Here is a 21,554-nt window from a genome sequence, read left to right as displayed (position 1 = left end):
AGGAATTAGCGTTGAGCCTTTAACAACTATTGTTAACTCCTCATGTTAGTACCGTACAGCAGCGCCACCGCTGGCACTTTAATGTTTCACGTTATTGATTTGGTTTATTGAGTTAAAACTCCCAAAGCGATTAAGACAATCATAGACGTTGTAGTGGAAGGCCTAGGAAATTGCGACCACTTGGTTCTTTGGTTTGGTTTGGCAAAACTTTATTTCCCACAGTAGGGGTCCTGGAGGACACTCGGCTAGGCGCCAGGTGTAGAGGGCAGCTCCCACGTCGGAACAGAGAGCCCGAAGCTCTCCGCCGCCGCGCGGGCCTCCTGGACAGCCCGGACCTTGGTTCTGGACTTGATTCTTTAACGTGCACTTACATCACACAGCACACACCCGAAAGCCTTGGTTTTCGCCTCCATCGAAAAGCAGCCGCTGCAGCCGCGATTCGATCCCGCATCTTTGCGCTTTCAGAATATATTGCTCACTTTATACGATTATTCTCAAAAGTAGCGAAGTTAGACCAAATATTCGGTTTCGGTTCGTGTTCAGTTTGGTGCTACCGTTATTCCATTTAATTCGATATAGAAAACTGCACTGTTTCCATTTGATTCGGCAGTGGAGACATAGTGGTATTCGTAACCGATTCGGTGAAAAAAAAAAAAAGTGTTTTCCGCACCACCCTAAAGATTATTCGTGAAGTCATCTTGAAAATTGCCAACTTCAACTTTGTCCAGGCGTTGCGTTGGAAAATATCTGAATACGTAGCGAAATGCACAGTGGCTCAGACCGTACATCAACCGAGCATATCGGTTGATCTCAGCTCTACGTCTCTCAGCTTCGAAGCCCACTTCGGACGTACAGCGAAAGCTTCGAAAGGGTTAGTGATTCTCTTTTCCACACCTTGTTTGCCGCACTGCGTTTGCGACGTGCCGTATGTAAATACCTGCCGTGTGACTTGACGTCGCCTAAAGGAGGGTGGGCGAGCTCCTGAAAAAAAGAAGCGCCGTTCTCCTACGCACTGCTAGAAGCGCGGATGTATACGAACGTATGTATGGGTGCACCGGCACAAGCCGGCACCATGACGTTTAGGGAGCGGCGTCTGAGGTCCTCTCACTCGCGTGGGCATTGTGTTGCGAGGACGTCCCGAGCGTCACGCGAGCGTTGCGCGTGGGTTGTCATTTTCCTTTTTTTTTTTTTGCATCGTGAAAAGAAGAGTTAAACGTAGGAAGTAAGAAAAATGCCCCACAGACACGCGCCACTTTTCCAGGACACCTTTTGAAAGCGAACGGAAGTGCGCGTGTGACGTAAGTGCGATGCAACGCCTTTATATTCGCTACATTTTTATTAAAAGAAAATCCGGCGTCGGCCTTGTCGGCGTTGGCGTTGCGAGTGATAAATCGTGGTTATATGACTCTGGAAGTAGGTGTATGGCAGGTGACACGGCCGAGAATAAATTGATTGTCGGGTTGTGCGATTTTACGACACTACACATGACACGGTTGAGATGGCAGGGTGAGATGGTAATCGAATGCCCTTGGATCGCAAGTCAGACACGGCACCCCTAAGAGATGCAGGAAATGCTCCATCAAGTATGCAAGTGGGGCTTTACCTCCCATAATGTAGTAGCCTACGACTGTGCGCTGATGAGTATAATAATAATAATAATAATAATAATAATAATAATAATAATAATAATAATAATAATAATAATAATAATAATAATAATAATAATAATAATAATAATAATAATAACAATAATAATAATAATAATAATAATAATAATAATAATAATAATAATAATAATAATAATAATAATAATAATAATAATAATAATAATAACAATTTCGCTTATATCACCCTAAGTTCACGGAGGAAGCGGAAATAAAAGCGATTAACGCTTAACAAAGTTCCACACCCCTTAAGTGTGCAATAACAAAGACACTAATTGATGGGATAATATGATTAACCGGTAACAAAGTGTACATCGGTGGGAGACGAACGTGCTTGAAAGAGGATCGGCCAAGGGGGTGCTGACGAGAGCTATTAACGCTCTCCGCGTCATACCTACGAATTCCCTTTATTCAAGCGAAGTGCTTTTAAATGACTAGCACGAAATTCTAATTTCTGCATGACTTTTAAGCTGAAGCGGAGTTGAAGAGAAGCAATCACTGTACTATATAACGGCTCTTGAAAGGCATTCCTTATCCTTCGATTCGGTTCCTTTATTCTCGTGCCATTGTTATCACCCGGCGCGCCTAGCAGCCGAATTAGACTAGAGTTGGTTTTGAAGAATATTGACACATTCCCGTTTTTTTTTTTTTTATCTCTCTCTCTCTCTTTAGCCATACGTATAGTTACGAGTAAAGGTGAGCACGATCCGCGTGTTTCAGTTGTCGGGAATTCTTAATGAACTCAACCTTAACCTGTAATCATGATCAGGATTGATTATTTCTGTTCCCATATTCCATCATTTAATAATGAGGTGTAATCGAGTCGTATTATGCACCCCCCCCCCCCCCCCCCCCTTTATTTGAAATTTATGTTGACTTTTTACGATGTGTATTGCCTCGGGGCATAATAGGAATGTTATGAAGGATGAAAGGTATACGATCAAATACATGGGAAAAAAGGGTTGGCTGATGTAATGAAGTCTAGAAGTGAACGATGGTATGGTTCCTGCGTCCAAGTGGCATATAACGGAGGATTATAGGGGGAGAGGCCAGCTGTCACCAGGTGCCGGATCCGCGTCGGCTTCAGCGCTGGACATTCCCACAACATGTAGTGGATATCCGCTTCTGTATCACGGGACTTGCAGACGGGACATCCAGGATGGGGATACAAATCTCGAAATTGAGGCCACTTGAGTCATATTTCATTTAATTGGGAGTGACGTCAGAGTGATGGCACTTGTCATGGAAAAAGAGCAAATGGGCAATGGCTGAAATCTCAAGGTAGGAGTCGACACGCCAGCGATAGCATCCGCAACTCGTGGCACTCACTGGTTAGCCATTGGCTAACCAGTAATAGGTGAGGTTTGGTCCCCTCCGTGAGTCAATGGTTCAATGGCTGGTCACACACTTCGCTTGAAAAGTTTGAAAACCACTACGGTGCAAAGAAGACAATAAAAGAAAGAAAACGATACCACCTGCGCTTGAAAGGCTGCGGCTGCCTACCCCAACAAGTGTGACCTATATGCCAGAGGACCAAATAGATTAAAAATGGCTACTGAATTGTGGATTCTTATATGGTGCGGTCCTTGGCCAATAACAGAGACGACAGCCCAGACGGTGGTGAATAGATCGCTAACCGAATAATTAGAACCTTGAGAGCTGCCTCTTGCTTGTTATATTGCGCAGCAAAATGTGAGGCCGTTGGAAGGGGCGTCAGTTCCGAGGCCTCCGTCTTTATGCGCTATTCGTTTTCTGGCTTGTTCATTTTCTTCCTCATTTGCAACTGTCTGCAGTTGCTAAGCCCGTAGTAGTAGTTCAAGACTTTATTGTACTACTTGAGGCGCAATACTTAGGCGCCTAATACATCGATGGCCTGCTGGACGAGCAGGCGCTGTTCTTCTTCACCCTCAGCACCAAGCCAGTCCACCCAGGTCCAGATAGTATGGGAGCAGGTGGGAAAGAATCCCCATTGCAATGCAACCGGGCATGAAAATAGGCAGTGTGAAAGGTTGGCATAAGGGGAAGGGCAGTTGGGGCATGATGGATCGCGACGGAATTTGTAGAGATATAGCCGGGCAGGGGTTATGAGTGTGTTCAACTGTATTTGCCGAAGGATATGAGCCTCCCGAACGGAAAGATTAGGATGAGGGTCGGGGTAGAGCTTGCGGTCCAAGCGAGCAGTATTCTAGTATTCGCTGATGGTGGCGCAAAGAGACACTTTCGACCCGCTCTCCAAGGATCTTGGCCAGGGGATAAACGATGCCCGGTTACGAGTTTCACGGGCGAGCTGGTTCGCCAGCTTATTGCCGTCAATCCCCGAGTGTCCAGGGATCCATCGGAGGAAGACGGAGCAGGGCTGTACCTAGTGGCACGGGCAGAGGCATATTATTATTATTATTTTTTTTTTTTGGGGGGGGGGGGGGGGGAGTAGCCTCACTATAATATATGTCTGCAGTTGTTGTTAAAAAGACACTTCATGCATTTTTTTTTGGTTCGCTACAATACTTTAACCCCAAATACTCCACGCTGCATACTACGGGACTTGAGGATGAACAAGGGAAAGAACCACGATAAGATACTGTCCTTCTTCTCTTGCATAATCCTTCTGTTCGGCCGTAAGAACAGCATATGGGCCACTTTCTGTGTAGTTCTTTATCGCGCTGGCAAGAAGAACAGAGGAAACCGGAAACGGACAATATATTACACCCAGGAGCACGGCGCGAACCAAAGGAGAACATGTTTGTTCAGCGCTGCGTATACGCTGCCGTATCACACTCAGATTCGACTCCGCCGGACGATAAAGTCTTAGCGGCCCGACGAAGACATCGGGCGTCGCCGTCACTGAGAGGAAACACGACCGTTTCCGGTACGCGCACCGTAGTGCGCCGACCCATCCCCGCCTTCCTCTTCTTCGCTTCGGTCGCACGGGCGGCAGTCCATGTGCAGACACGCTAATGCGTATGGGGCCAACGCAGTTTGCCCTCCTCACGCGAACGGGCGCCTTTTAAAGGGGGACCGCGCACTTCAAACGAGTTGTTTGCGCTGCTGGCTGCGCGCGCATCTCCTCTTCGAGGAGAGAACCTCGTTCATGTGAGCGATTCGATATGCAAATATCACATTTGTCCAGGGCGCTCCCGTGTACACAAGGTCGACCCTCTGCTCCCCTTGTCTCATTCATCGCTATTTACGATCCATTCTATTCTCTTTTATTTCGCTCTCCACAAGAAAGCAATAACGAAAGGTTGTGTTTAAATGGTTTCCCCGATGGATAGAGGAGCCCGAAGGCGATTGTCAAAACAACTTTGGTCTGTCCGTCGGTAGCCGGGAGCGTATCTCCGGCCTGTCACTGCGGCGACCCGTCGTCAGCTTTTCCGTAAGTGCCCGCGCGTTGCCTCTTCGAAGGCTTCCTACAAGACGGACAAGCGCTTGTGTGAGTTTTTAGCGCGTACGTGTTTTCCTTCGGTGGTAAAGCTGTTTTGAAAAGCAGGGAATTATGCTTCGGGCGAGTAATCTGCACTGCAGTTCGTGCAAGTACATCGGAGCCCGAAGGCACGTAAGAGCTGTTCGCGAACGCTGGCGCCAGTTTAACTTCGGTAATCACTCTATGCATCGCAGTGCTATACGGCCAGAGTCCTAATCAGATCAAGCCACAACAGCTTTAATGATTCGGCACTAGATCAGATGATGTCAACTTTTCTAGTTTCCGGTCCTGTCTAATAGAAAATTCTGAGAAAGGATATAAGGCGCTTCAGCAGTGAGTTTGAGGCTACCTCCTAGCGGGACTTGAGGCACTCCTAAGTTGCGCTCAGACGTTCGTCATAACTCGTAATCTGCCCAAGCAGCAGTTGGCGCTTGCATGTTCAAAAAGGCATTTCACAGTACTTAGCGCCGTAGACGACAAATTGTGTTGGGCGCATTTGTTTCTTAGAGCTCCGCGCTTCGGACTCATCAGGCTGTCCGCGATATCTGTAGAATTGAGGGGTGAGAAGAAAGAACAGCTTGCCTTCGTAATGAACTATGGGATCTTTAGCAAGTATGTATGGCAGTAGGGAGCCAAGATAGAATCGGTCAAGGATGGTGGATGTAGTGCCCAATCGTCAGTGTTCGTATCAATTCAGCAGCTGCGACCACTACTCATTTGCGAAAGTAGAGCCAGTAGTAGAAACGAGGTGTAAAGTATCACTCCCGTTTGTATAGCGCTGCTCCTTTTGTTCATCACGTTGCGCAGTCTTATCTCTAAAGTGGTAGTTTTCACCGTTGCCCTTATAAGGTCTTACCTCTGAAGCCACGATGGCACTCAAGTTATTACTTTTCGTCACATTCATAATCAGATAGCTCATATTTAAGCAGAACAGGCACTTCTCGCGGTACTTTTCAATGGCCGTTTTGTTCCAGTAAGAGGTGGGCGTTTGACAAATATGTCTTCGACCTCACCTAGACCTCGAATGAAATTTGGTGACCTTACTGAACATCAACCTCATTGTTTGACCTTTGAGATCTGCTTAGGCACCCTCAATTCACTTATGCAGAGGTGCCTTATATATGTACTTATGTCTTTTTTTTTTAATTTTTACTTCGGTAATCACATAAATTAGTAATGTAATCTGTTTAGGGGAAAGATAAACACAAAGTAGAAGGAAAAACAACGTGCCGATGGTGGGGACCGAACCCACGACCTCCGAATATCGCGTCCGGTGCTCTTCCAACTGAGCTACATCGGCCGCTGTCCCACCTGCTACTTTCTTGGGTATATATATATATATATATATATATATATATATATATATATATATATATATCCGAAGAAGGAGTGAGTGGCTCCACGATATATTTACAGGGGGTTTGGTGGACGATGCGGTAGGGGTCGTGATATTCGGTTCGAAATTTTGATGTCAATCCTGGTGGGGTGCCAGGAACCCAGAGCCAAACGAGGGATATTTCGGATGGTGGACCGTCCTTCTTCAGTGTAGAATTGAGAATGAGTTCGGATTAAAAACACATTAAAAGATAGACTAAATGAGTTAATAAGCCAACCTGTATTAAGGCTGGTTTACACTGGCGACTCGCGGAGGTCGCGCGGCTCGATTCGTCACGGAGGGGGAGACTGGCGACAATCGTCGATCAACAGGGAGTGTTCACACCGGAATGCGACTCGCTTCACGACAAACCCCTCTGCGAACGAGATTTGAACGAAGAGCCGACTTTCGCGCCTTTAGGGCTTCTGCTACCGCGCTCGGGGTAGATCAATTCGGACTCATTTCGGTTATGAATATGTGAAATTATCAGCGAAGAACAGGATCTTATGGTTATCCTCATGTTTAGGACTGTTTCGACAGCCAACCCGCTATAGTTCGACGAAGACGGAAGCGCGGCGGTGGTGTGTGGGCTGTTGCTAGCGTCCTCGCGAATTAGCAGATCACGAAATCGCCTCATGCCCGAGCGTCAAGCACATCATCAATAATACGAGTAAAAACGCGAATTAGTACGCGTGACTCTCGAAGCGATCCTTGACATGTGTGCCCAACAACTGCGGGCGCAGTAAGTCGATCGTGCACACGCGCGCATGCACTCTTGAATTTCCCCGCCTTGGAAGGAGGCAGAAGCGCTGCGGATTGGCTCAGTAATTTTGCGACTTCAAGTCGCGTCGCAAGAAATCGGTCAGCGAGCGATTCCATCAAACTACCTCAAACGGGTCGCTGGCGACTCGTTCGTGTCGCCCCCTCCGTGACGAATCGTGTCGCGCGACCTCCGCGAGTCGCCAGTGTGAACCAGCCTTTAAAGATGCTTACATCGGGAATCCTTCAGACATCTTATAGTAGCGCGAAAAAACACACACAAGACAGGGTACAGGATAGCGCTTGTCCTGTACCCTGTCTTGTGTGTGTTTTTTCGCGCTACTATAAGATGTCTGAAGTACTGCACCAACTAGGCCAACAACACATCTTACTGTTACATCGGGAAACATATGTGGTAAATAACTGAAAATGATAGGTGCTACGTTATATAATGTCAGCCAGGGAATCTGAACAAGCTCTGCTAGTTTTCACCGCTGCCACAAAGAATTCCGTGGCGCTGCTGGACTTCATCAAAATCTGCGCAAAAATTTCGGATTCGTCGGTATTTATCACTGGTTTTCTGTGCTTGTCAGAAAGAGTTGGTGCGAACGCTGGAAGCATTTAATTGTACACGCCTCTCAGCGAAGAGGAAGATTAAGGCATCACAATCACTTCGCTGGGGCGAGTCTCACGGGACTCCTAGTTTTGAAAAAAATAATAATAATAATTACTAGTTTAAAATAACTTCATCAAGTAAGGGGTGTTCGATGCTGGCGGGGATTAAATGAAGTTAGTAACTGAAAACCCAGAAAAGCTGCCCCGCCGCGGTGGTGCAGTGGCTAGGCAGCTCAACGTCTGTGATGCGGGATCGAATCCCGGCCGCAGATGGCGTTTTTAGATGAAAGCGTAAAGCTAGGCGCCCGTGTTGTGTGCAATGCAGTGCACGTTACGGGACTCCAGGTGAAGTAAATTTCCGGAGCCCTCCACGACGGCGTCTCTCATAGCCTGAGTCGCTTTGGGACGTTAAACCCCTTAAAGCAAACCAAACCAGAAAAGCTGGTACCCCCATTTCACATTTTTTTTTTTGTAGAATGTTTGAATTTCTGTTCTGGCCATGTGATCACTTTTTTATGGCAGTTCCCCAAAAAGCATGTGGTCACGAAGAAATTATCTGATTGTCCAACATACTGACGACCATATGTATCAGCAGCGCGAATACAACCAGGAAACAAAGGCAGATAGGGCAGGGCGCTGAACTTCCAACTTTTTTGAAAAGATGAAAGTTCAGCACTGAGTTCTATCTGCTTTTTCTTTTTCTGTTTGTGTTCTAGCCACTGGTACATATGGATCGTAACCAACTAGCCCGGCAAATCGCGTTACACTAACGACGCCAGACGTCGTGACGTGATTCAGCTAGCGTTACGAAGCGTAGACCTTGCTGCATATAGATATAGCGGTCAAGCAGCGCGAATCGAGCGATTGCTCTTTAAATTGCAGCTGAGTTTGGCGCGTAACCTGCACGTACGGACTGTCGCAATAATTTGTGGGCCTTGTGCGACAGCCTCATGTATTTTATAAAGGGCCACTGACACGGCATTTGTGGTATAATTCTAAGAAAATACATCCGGAGAGGTGGTCTTTTCGAGTATTCACGTTAAGTTCAAAAGCTTTGCGTGGAGCTTATAATTTACAAATAATTCTTAAAAGGTGCTCCTGGCGAGCTCAGCTCTCACAACCGATTATGGAGGCACGTTCCCGCGCGCAAAAATCCCCGATTGCGTCAGCGGGGGCTTATTGTGTGCGCTCACTCATTGGACGCTCCCATTTGACGCGGGTGGGACAGGGCAGTGTTCATGTATATGCCCCCATATACAGGTTTATGTATATGTTCCCATGTACAGGTTCCCATCCCCTTCATGGATCACTGCCTTGTCGTGGCGGAGGGGCTTGCGAAACTCGATGAAGTCGTGAGCTCTGCTGTGTAGGGCCACTCAAGATAGACAGGTCACGGCAGAGAGTTCTGACAAAATGTGATTCACTGGATAAGGTAATGGCAACCCACTCCAGTATTTCCTGCCAAGAAAACCCTATGGCCAGCCACAATATTATTAAAGATATGGCGCCGGAAGATGAGCCCCCCAGGTTGGAAGGCGTCCCACATGTTACTGGGGATGAACAAAGGGCGATTCCTAGTAGCTCCAGGACGAATGAAGCGGCTGGGCTAAAGCCAAAAGGACGCTCAGTTGTGGATGTGTCGGGAAGCGACCGGAAAGTCCGATGTTGCAAGGAGATGTATCACATAGCAACATGGAATGTAAAATCTATGACGCAAGGTAAACTGGATATCGTCAAGCGAGAAATGGACAGATTGAACATTGATATCTTGGGTATCAGCGAGCTCAAGTGGACCGGAATGGGAGAATTTAACTCCGGCGACCATTATGTCTTTTATTGTGGGCACGAATCCAAGAGAAGGAATGGGGTCGCTCTCATTATAAACAGAAGAATGGGCAAAGCAGTGCTAGGGTACAACCCCAAAAACGACCGAATGATTTCACTTCGGATCCAAGGTCACCCTTTCAACACAACAGTTATCCAAGTCTATGCACCGACCACTACTGCTGAAGAAGCTGACGTTGAGAGATTTTATGCGGACCTACAATGCCTTTTAGACCGCACCCCATCATCAGACGTCGTTTTTCTCATAGGAGACTGGAATGCTAAGGTCGGGAGTGAAGAAATATCCGGAATTACAGGCAAGTTCGGTCTTGGTGAGCCAAATGAAGCTGGGCAGAGGCTAGTAGAGTTCTGTCAAGAAAACAACCTGACCATAGCGAATACTCATTTTCAACAGCACAAGAGGCGCCTGTACACATGGATTTCACCGGACGGTCTGTACAGGAATCAGATCGATTATATTATTTGCCGGCAGAGATGGAGAAGCGCTATACAAGCAGTAAAAACAAGGCCTGGGGCCGATTGTGGCACCGATCATCAGCTTCTTGTTGCCAAAATTAAGCTTCGATTGAGGAAAACGCAGAAAACTAGAAGGCCTTTCAGGTATGATCTGGATCAGATTCCATTAGAATATGCTGTGGAAGTGAGGAATCGATTTCAAGAATTAGATCTAGAAGACAAAGAGCCCGAAGAGATGTGGACTGATGTTCGCAATATAATACAAGAAGTTGCTACTAAGGTAGTTCCAAAGCAAAAGAAATGCAAGAAAGCAAACTGGTTATCTGAAGAGGCTTTGCAAATAGCTGAGGAAAGGAGGATGGCAAAAGTTATGGGGGAAAGAGAAAGATACAAGGTTCTCAATGCGGATTTTCAGAAAATAGCAAGGAGAGATAAGAATGCCTTCCTGAACATACAGTGCCAAGCAGTTGAGGACAACAGCCAATTAAGGAACACAAGAGCTCTATATAAGACAATCAAAGATATCAAAGGAAGCTTCTGTGCTAAGATGGGCGTGATAAAGGACAAACGAGGCAAGGACCTCACTGAAGCCGCAGAGATAAAGAAGAGGTGGCAGGAATACACAGAAGAACTGTACAAGAAGGACCTGAATGTGCAAACCCAACATAAGACGGTTGTGATCACTGACCTCGAGCCGGGCATCCTGAAGAGTGAAGTTGAATGGGCCTTAGCCAGCCTTGCTAAGAACAAAGCTAGCGGAATTGATAGCATTCCAGCTGAGTTGCTTCAAAACCTCAACCATGACGCTGTTAACATTCTGCATACATTATGTCAGAAGATTTGGACAACCCTGCAGTGGCCACAGGATTGGAGGAGGTCAGTTTACATCCCCATTCCAAAGAAAGGCAGTGCCAAAGATTTGTTCCAACTACCGCACGATCGCGCTTATTTCGCATGCTAGCAAGGTGATGTTGAAAATCCTCCAAGGTAGGCTGCAGCAGTATGTGGATCGGGAGCTTCCGGACGTGCAAGCTGGGTTTCGCAAGGGCAGAGGAACTAGAGACCAAGTTGTCAACCTTCGCTGGATCATGGAAAAAGCAAGAAAGTTCCAGAAACCCATCTACATCTGCTTTATTGATTATGCGAAAGCGTTTGACTGCGTAGATCACAGCAGATTGTGGCAAGCTCTCCAAGAGATGGGAGTTCCAATTCACCTTATCTGTCTCCTTAGGAACCTGTATGAAGGGCAAGAGGCCACAGTCAGAACTGGGCATGGTCTTACTGATTGGTTTCCAATTGAGAAAGGAGTGAGGCAAGGCTGCATACTGTCGCCCTGCCTATTTGACCTATATGCAGAGTGCATCATGAGGAAGGCTGGTCTGGACGAGTCTTCAGCTGGAGTGAAGATTGCTGGAAAACGTATCAACAACCTTAGATATGCGGATGATACCACTTTAATGGCAGAAAGTGAAGCGGAACTCAAGAGACTTCTGATGCGCGTACAAGAAGAGAGTGAGAAGTTTGGGCTTAAACTGAACATTAAAAAGACAAAGATCATGGCGTCTTGCCCTATCAAGTCCTGGAGCATCAAGGGACAAGAAGTGGAAGGACAGATTTTCTCTTCTTGGGCTCCAAGATTAGCTCGGAAGGAGACTGCAGCCATGAAATTAGGAGACGCCTGCTTCTGGGAAAGAGAGCAATGGTTAGCTTTGACCGCCTAGTAAAGAGCAGAGACATTAGTCTGCCAACCAAGATCCGTATAACTCGTGCTATGGTATTTCCAGTTGTGATGTATGGATGCGAGAGTTGGACTGTGAAAAAGGCTGACCGCCGAAGAATTGACGCGTTTGAATTGTGGTGCTGGCGAAGACTCTTGAGAGTTCCTTGGACTGCGAGAAGATCAAATCAATCAATATTGTCGACCATAAACCCTGACTGCTCATTGGAGGGTCAAATTCTAAAGTTAAAGCTCAGCTACTTTGGTCATCTGATGAGAAGAGAGGAGTCGCTGGAGAAAGATTTGATGTTGGGAAAGGTTGAGGGTCGCCGGAGAAGGGTTAGCAAGGAAAACGATGGTTAGATGGCATCCTCGAGGCACAGCAGATGAAGTTATGTGACGTTAGGAAGATAGTGAGAGACCGGAAAGCGTGGCGTGACATGGTCAATAGGGTCACGAAGAGTCGGACACGACTGAACGACTGAACTGAACTGAACAGGTTCCCATATACAGGCTCCCGTATACATATACAGGAGCACTCGAACAAGGCAAAGTGGGCGTTGTCATGGCTTATTTTCATTTTTGTTCTGAGTTGCGCTGAGTTAAGGGGGAAGGAGAGGCGTCATTTTCGATCGTTGATACATTCGGGCTTTAATTACGCCAGCTTAAACACATTATATATATATATATATATATATATATATATATATATATATATATATATATATATATATATATATATATATATATATATATATATATATATATATATATATATATTTTTTTTTTTTTTTTTGCGTTGGTGGAGAGGACTGATGAGATACTTATTTCTTGTGTGCGTTTTCTAGTTTCAATAAATAGCTTTCATGGGCCGTTTAAAGTGGACAGCAATTGCGCCAGACAGTAAATATACTTGATTGAAATTAAGAGCACTAATTACCACTACTAATAAGCACTACATATAGCACTGCGGTCTACTGAGCAGCACTATTATAAGTGGTGCTAATACTTGACACTAAAATTAGCAATTCTACTTGACACTGACTAATCAGGCCGAATGGTTAAGACGATAACATACCAACAACGCGTCCATATGACGAGGCTGTAGCATTATCTCTTTAACTGCAATATAATGGGGTAGAAATGGCGACATTCTTCGTCAAATGGGCGCTGATTCAAATGGCCGAGTGGATTTTATTCCTTCGTCTTACAGGTGCGGGAAAGTGTGGCCGTAATTCCCTAACTTCTACACCGTACTGTAGAGAACAGTCTGCTACTCCCTGCAATATTTTATAAGTGGTGAAACTTTTGCGCTTTTCTGTACGCCTGCTCCTCCACTGAGGACCGGCACGCAAGATATCCAGCGGCAACTTGTAGGCGAGCTATTTCCCGCTGAGAAAATATGGTCCGGATCCATTATTGTAGGTACCGCTGCGTCCTCTCGCTTCTGCCATCATACATTTGCTGCTGCTCTACTTAATATTCCCTCTGTGAATCTGCGGCACTATACGATGGCAGGGTGTGTGCAACTGCCGACGTGATAGATCTGTTACTTCCGTCACCTTTCAATATTTCTTCGGCATAGTAACGCTTGTTCGGGTTCCTTTTTATTAATCTACACTACGGCTATGACTGCCGGCCCTATCTTGGTAATCAAACGTTCGTATATCTCCATCCTGATTTCCGCATTTCCTTTCTAAAGCTATCTCCATCCTTCTTTCGTCTTGGCATTGTGAAACCACATGCTTTGTCACCGCCGCTGTTACCCTGGTTTTCTTAGTACAGGTGTGCCTTGCATTGTGAAGTCGCTATCATAACCACGGCGTTAATTGATATACCTTCCTTCTTGTGTGTGTGTTGGAATCGGCCATGTTACATGCGGAGTAGTCAGTTGCGTTAATGTGGTGAGTATTTACTAGTGCGCGGGCTTTCGACTGCAAGCTTACTTAAGCCAATTGCTTAAGGTCGGATGATTACTTTTATAAGCTCGCCTGATCATCGCGTCTATCTTCTTGACATTGGTCACCTTTAGAACCGTGACTGGGGCCACGTACGTGACTATGCTAATAGTAAGGGCTTGCATAAGCCTTATCGTGTCTTTTTCTTTCATTGCTTTCTTCAGAAGTGTGATTCTCTGCACCGTTTTCAAGATTCGCGCCTTGTCACTAACTCTATGCAAACTACGTTAATGTTTACAGCGACCTCCTACATATCAATGCTCGTTATCTTTACAGCGAGGTAGGTTTTAATTGTTGCCCCGTGTAGCTCACTCGATATGTTGTGCTCGAGATTGTTTTCCTCCCGCTTGACCTTCTTTTTGAGCACAACAACCTCCGATTTGTGTGGTGCGCACTTAGGTCGAGTCATACTTTTAAGGCGAAAGCCTTTAATGGCTCATGCTGTCGTGGACAAAATGTGTCCCGCTTTTGCGGCGGCTCTGATTGGCCGAGGCGGGATGACGTCATAGAGGTCACGACCAATCACAAGGCACCACCACAGTATGTGCGAATGCGTACCTTATATGACCATATGCAAATCAATGATCAATTACTAAATAATGACGAATTCATTCATTTTTACTAATTAATGACTAATTAAGTAATTCTCATCCTAGCCTGTTAAAGGCTAATCAATTAATCAATTATCTAAATGCCTAACTATTTATACATATTTAATTACTAATTAGTGCCAGTTGCGTAGCAGAATGCGGCACTCAGGCTTTCGCCTTTCACTACTTTAGTCGCTAAGTCCCTCGTAATTTTTTGGCTCGTTGTAGGTTCCTTGTATTCCTCTCATCTCCATTCCGTACTGTCATATCAAAACCTGCATAGGATGCGTGCCTAATAGGTAGCTTTTTACGGAAGATTAAAAAAAAAATTCGTTGGCGACACTTAGATATTAAGTGCGGTTAAGCGAAGGCCTTCCCTGTGACTGTTAGCACTAATTTACCACTTTTTCAATCATTTGTTTCAGTTTTCCTTTTTTGCTCTTTTTTTTTCTTTTGGTTGTTTTTGTTTCTCTTTTACTGTTTTCACTGTTTAGTTTTCTTTTACTCTAATTTTTTTTCTTTTTTAACGGTTGAATGACTGTTTTCGATGTTGCTACGCGCAATGGCGAGGCCTGGCATTAAAGCTTTGCACGATTTTGCATGTTTTTGGCGTGGTTTTGACGTATTTTGCACAATTTCAACGTTCTTGTATATATTTGGACGTCGAATCGATTTTCTGGCCTCTAATTAATAGACCAATTACTCCACATCAAATAATAATTTTGCACACGGACACACTCTCTCACCCTCTACCCTCATCATTCATGCAACCATTATTTTACTCATCAATCAATTCATTTCACTAACCAATAAAGGCTCGACACCCTCAACGGAAGCAAATGTCCTGTCCACACTCATTAGCCAATAGTGATAGCATGCCCCTTGAGGATACTGTTGCTATCAATTTTAATTGGTTTCGAAAGTGCATCTACAATTTTTTTTTAATTGCTCTTCTGTTACTTGTAAAATGGGGTGTACAGTAGGTACTGATTTCAATCAGATTTGAGAAAACTTCAGTGGTTAACTTTGTCAAAGAAATTATATAAGTCGTTTGCAAAACTGTTTTCTTTAAGGAGATGGTATTATACAGGTCGCATTTTCCTGAAAGTGCTGCATCAGCTGTTCTTGCTATTCTGAGCGGACATTCACAAGCACCACTCTGGCGGGTGTCAGATGGCAGGAGACATGGCTGGGAACCGATTGGTTGCCTGGCTGTGTGAGGTGACAAGACCACGTGACTTGGACGCTGCGAACTCTAGCAGTGTCTATGAGGTGGGAGGATGCGCTGCAGGGTGCATGGTCCCTTTGAGCTCGAGTCAGACAAGAAACCTGCAGGCCACGCAGGCAAGTTCTCACGGCTTGATAAAAACGAGGCTTTATACAGGGTGTTCCATCTAAAGTGAGCTATGAATTAGAAAAAAAAGAAAACCTAAGCGTTCTTCCCAAGTGAAATTAAGTGAGCATTGTTACTAGTCATGTAACATAATCACAAGTATTTCCTTCATTTCGACATACGTGAATAATTATTCGACATTGCCTAATTAACTTTTGCCTAATCTCCGCGCCAGCGCCCATGCAAAGCTCGTCGGGCGCTTCGCAGCAGACGCGTATCTAGAAGCGCTCTTTTCGGTCGTGGATCTGAGTGCTGTAATTGTGCCGTATTCGGGAGGATGGTGCGCATGGTCACGTGGTAGTTTTTCCAGTGTCATTATATTTTAGTTGCTTTCGATAATTTTCCGATTCCCATCTTAGCGTCATGAGCGATAATTTTAAAATTAATTAGCTAATCTCGGCTAATTATTCCAGTAGGCGGAACTATAAAATTAGCTGGGGCTTAGCCCGGTGGGTTGTGAAAGCAATAATAGCATGGCTACGCTATAGTTCAGCTCGTAGTGTAGCCAATTGGGGTGTACCATGTTGACCGTACGATAGATTAATACAGGACACTCATTAACAGCTTCTTCTATTTTCTGAACGCGTCGTTGCCACCTAGTGGCATTCCTACGTTCTTTACTGGTGAGTGAACACGTCGCCAAAGAGTCTTCACTGTTCAAAGCATCCATTACATTCCATTCGGAGTCGTCACCGGTTGTGGATGATTCAAGAGAATCGCGACGCTCTCGTCTAGCTGTATCTTGAGCGCGCCGTCGAGCGAGATGCTGTTCCCGTTCTTCATCTGTCTCTGTAGCTAGCTGTCGTTTCCTGGCTTCAACGAGATGGCGTCACTTTTTCTGTTTATCAGGATAGGGAGTGCCTGAGCTCAACAAGCGCGAGCATTTATATACCCATCGTTTTCCTCCTCCTCCTCCTCCTCCTCCTCCTCCTCCTCCTCTCAACTACGAGAGAAGAGATGACAGCAGCGCCTCCACTCGGTAGCAGCGCGGCCTCAGCTGCAGCGCGCCGTGCTACCGACAGCTGCCACCCGACGACTCGACTTGGTAGCCCATCTCTCGCAGCTTATATGACGTCACAGTGACGTCATCATCTCATAGGCGGCGCGCCATGCCTACCGACCACCGCCACCCGACTAGTCTTGGTAGCTCATCTCTGGCAGCTGGTATGACGTCACAGCCATCTGGGGTCATTAAAGGTCAAACGTGCATACCGACCGTGGCTACGCGACGGGCTGAAAATGGGAGTAGTATTGCTTTCGCAATAAAAAGATAAATGTGGGTACGTTACACGACTCCTAGCTAATAATGCTCACTTGATTTCACTTGTGAAGAGCTGTTCGGTTTTTTTTTTTTTTTCTAAATCTTATTCTTGGTTCATCTCAGCTGGACACCCTATATATGCGTGGACTGGTCTCTCACTTAATGTTGTAGCTTAAGAATGCATTGTAAGGAATATGTTTGCGATAACAGAGGCACGAGTTAATGGGTTAGTGAGAAAGTGTGTGACCAAGTGTGTACACGAAAGAGAGAGGATTCGCAAGATGGGAGCCACATACAGAATCCATTAACATTGCCACGTCATATCCCTAGGCGGAACTTAATTGCCCCTAAATTTCTTAACGTTTGTAACGAACGTGATATCTGATGTTAGCGTCTCGTGTGACGCTGCTGCCTGCTCGTTTAAGCATGGTTTTGAATTCCTGAGATCTAGCTTTCCAAAGTGACTCAGGCCACGCCGGTGTGGAGGGCTTCGGATAGTACCGACCACCAGTACTCTTTTTAACGCGCATTCACGAATCACAACGGTCACGGCATCGGCCCCCTTGCGTTTCTCCTCCATCAAAACGCCCCCACCTCGGCCAAGATCGAATTTACATATCATCCGGCTCAGACAGTCAGACTGCCATTCGGATGAGTTTTGGAGGGTCTATAAATAGTAACGAACTTTCTCTCTACGGTTTGAATACCCTCCACCCCCCCCCCCCCCCCCCCCCCCCCCACGCCCCTTCTATCGCTCTTATTCCCGTAGCTATATACCCAATTTGGGATCTCTCCATGGCTACTTGCTGATCAACTGAATACAGTGACAGTCAAGCCACAAGGCGCGAGAACACAAACGTGGTCATTGATCAAAATTCTTCCCGTTGAAAAAAAAAATATATTATTGGGAGGTCATTGGTTGATCCCTTTTATTCCAGTCAGGGTTGCTAGCTGTGTGACCTAGAGGTAGTAGGCTAGGAATGGTCACATACGGTGATCGATGTGGCCTGCATGCACAAATGGCCGCAAGAACAGTTATTTGTGTTACGGAGATACGACGCACGATCCAGGCCTGTAGGCTACGAACATCCGGGATGAGGCATATACGATGTGGGGAGAAGAAAGAATCGCCGAATGGTATGGTGGGCCTAAAGTGGCCGCTGGCGTCAGAGGTATACGCAACCATTTTCTGTACTATATCCGCCAATATTTTCATCAATGTCATCTAGCCGCAAACTCATGTGTAATCATTTTTAAAATAGATATCAACAGCGTTGGTAGTTCGTTTGCCATACTTTTGTTTGATGTGTCTAAAGCGAAGCGCAGCTCCACATTCGAAGCATAGGAATGTTTTTTTTCGAATGGTGATGTATCTATGCATGAGTCATTTAAATGAGTGGCGCGAGCTGCTTCCACAGTAGCAAAATGTTGAAAAAAGTGATTGGCTGTGTATTATTTTTAATATTTTTTCATGTAATATTCCTAATTAAAACACTATGCGTGAATCAAGAAATGTAGTTTGGAGCTAATGAACACAAGCGATAAACTAGACTCCCAACCCAACTCCGGGGCAAAGAATAAGGGGTAGGTAGGTAGGTAGCAACTTTAATGATTCAATAAAGAACCAAGTGAGTGGGGGTAAAGGGAAGTGAGGGAGCAGGACGACGATGGGCCCTCAGGACGCTCTAGATGGACGAGCACTTTTGAGCTTCGGCGACCCCTCGGGCCCAGCTCACTGTCAGAAGCTGTACCTCCGGCAGCGAGCTGCGCAGAGCAGCCTCCCATCGCTCCTGATGTCTTGGCCCTTGCCACGGGGGCTTGGGTTTGTTCGGGCAGTTCAGGAAGACGTGAGTAAAGTCGGGTCTGGTGCTAGGACACAAGTGGCAGTGAGGAGAGGTTTCGCCACGGTTTATAATGGAGAGAAGGAAAGGGGTCATGACTGTGGCCGTCTGAAGTCTGCGCCAGAAAGCCTGGTCGCTTTTGGGAAGAGATTTATGCGGAGGAGGGTACAGCAGGCGGGAATTTCTATAAAATACGGTGAGGTCGTGGTAGTTAAGAAGCCGATCTCTGGCACTGCGAGACGAAGGCACAGGTCGCTCTCAGCCCGGTTGACGAGTGCTCGGGCTTGGGAATGAGCGGCCGTGTTGCCTGGGTGTTCGCTGTGCGCAGGGACCCAGAGGAGGGTGATGAGGTGATTCGGTGGAGGGGATGATGCTAGAATGTTTGCGGCCGGGGAGCGGATTTTACTTCCGTGCGCCTCTCGCGATTCACGTCAGGGCTTATTCTACTACACAGATACAGATCGCAGCTCCATACACGCGCGTAGGGCGCAATCTTAAGAGGGTCCCCTGTGCCAAATTGGGCAACTTTCTGGGTCAGGTAGCCAAGAGGGCAGGAGCTATTATTTCTCTTTCTTTGTTCTTGCTCTTCCAGTGCATGATTAGCACGCAAACGCCGCGGTAGCGCGAAAAAATCCAGCACGCCGTTGATGTCCCAGATGATGGTGCTGATAATGGCATTTTGTAGGCGCAGTACCGCCGAGAAATTAACATATATAGCTATAACAATCGATTCTTATGTAATTGTGCGTTATTTATTTATTTATTTATTTATTTATTTATTTATTTATTTATTAATTTATTTATTTATTTATTTATTTATTTATTTATTTATTTATTTATTTATTTATTTATTTATTTATTTATTTATTTATAATAGATTCCCGCAGCGTTCGAAGGTGCTATTTCGCATGATATTCGGAGTAAATTTTTCAAAACGGTGATAACCGTGTTTCTGGGTTTTGTCATTTTCTTCCGAGCGGAGGTGCAGTTGGCTTCAAAGCTATGCATAAACTCATCCACGGAGTTCTCTGATGATTCGTTAATCGCGCGCAAACTCACAGGAGCTATTATAGACTATACGTCTTCAAACGCTTGTTCACAGCCCAGTTTATTTTCATTGCAGGCGTAAGTACGGTTAGTCCAGAGCAGCGCGAAGATCCCTCGGCCAACCCAAGCTGTGACTCGTCGTAAAATCCGCTAGAGCAAAATCTCTTTCATAGTGATATTGGGGTCCAATAGGTGGCGGCTTAAATATGCCTTCGTCCACAGAGGCCGTTCGTAGGCCGTTTGTTCAACCAATTTGAGACATTATTCTTAAGGTCTGTGACTCGTTTAAGTGGCTTTGGCTTTCCTCCAAAATAGAAAGAACTGTGGGATCCTCGGCGCCCATGACGCTGGATACCTTAATTATAATACTGCCCCGTGCATTCCGACAAACCATTTTAAGCCTTAAAGCTCACAGTTAGAATGCATATATACTAACAAAATGGAGACAACAACAAGACGACTAGCCTATAGCCAAGGCTGCATCTTGATTTAGCACGTTCTCCATTTCGCTGTTTGATGGATATGGCTGTGCTTACTCGGCGCACTTCTGAGCTTTTGCTAATCACAACATGTTGCATCCGTGTGTTCGTTCTGCTATAGGGGAAGATCACGACCTTGACAGGGCCTGGTTTCCTCGCTGTTGTCCGAATGCTAAGGCAGAGAGGTACGGCGTTATAGGCTGGACTGCAAATGAAATATCTGCTTCAAAATAGCATCTAAACTTACAGGTCTCGTATTTGGTTGCAACTGGTGGCCTCACGCGGCCTCTTTACGAAGCATCGAAGGTTTTGGTCGATGATCCGTTTTCCCGGCGAGCTCGAGTGTAATGCTTCGACAGGTTATTCGAGTATTTTTACCGCTCTTTTGACAGTATAGAACCAGAATTTCGGAAACGAAGATGCATTGTTCCTGTCCCCGAGGAAAAAGCTTGAAAATTCATCATCAAAGTGCGTCAGTCACTACTCCTCTTCAGCCATTATTCCCGAGTCTCTCAACTATTATGCTGTCTAGACGTCAAAGCATTCCTATTTAGAATTTGCGTGAAGTAGTGAAGAATGTCTGCCGGAATCGACAGTTTTCGCCTTTTCGGTATCCGCTTCCGCAGATGAGCGTTTGAGGTTGTTGCAAGCTACCGGTGCGCGTTCTGCCGGAAACAGCTCTAGCGTAGGAACGCTTTGATGTTAATTAAAGACCGTGACTGAGGCATATCCATACACAGAATCACCCGAAATAGTCGATTGCTGCTGTCAGCATCTGTATTCAAGAGCCCAGTCCTAGAGGAACATTAAAAGAAGGCGTGAAGCCTCCTTTCACATGGCTTCCGCGCGGGGAAACAACGTCCTGGAAGTTAACCGTCTAGTACTCTTGACTTCGTGAAGGAAGCGAGCAAAACAAACTTTTTCATTATGCTTTCTGCACAGCACATAAGACGATGTTCTATACCTATGCCTATGCACCACACAAGGAATGCAGTAGAGACGACGCTAAGTTATACATCCACGTAGAAATGAGTATTTAATATGAAGGACGCGGGTGTGCGAGCAGGGCCCAGGTAAATGTGGTGTAGCAAAGTGGCCTGAGATAATCTTCATAGTCGCTTGATCTTTGAACA

General features: G+C 45.8%; 1 protein-coding gene across 2 annotated transcripts in view; it reads left to right on the top strand.

The window, feature by feature from the left end:
- The window catches only part of LOC146191782 (uncharacterized), a 254,626-nt gene that overhangs the window by 99,362 nt on the left and 133,710 nt on the right, over nt 1–21,554 (top strand). The gene's annotated exons all lie outside the window — the stretch shown is intronic.

Source organism: Amblyomma maculatum, chromosome 4 (genome assembly GCF_055883805.1).
Source record: "Amblyomma maculatum isolate TAMU_Amacu chromosome 4, ASM5588380v1, whole genome shotgun sequence".
NCBI lineage: Eukaryota > Metazoa > Arthropoda > Arachnida > Ixodida > Ixodidae > Amblyomma > Amblyomma maculatum.
This window is presented reverse-complemented; position numbering and strand designations above follow the sequence as displayed.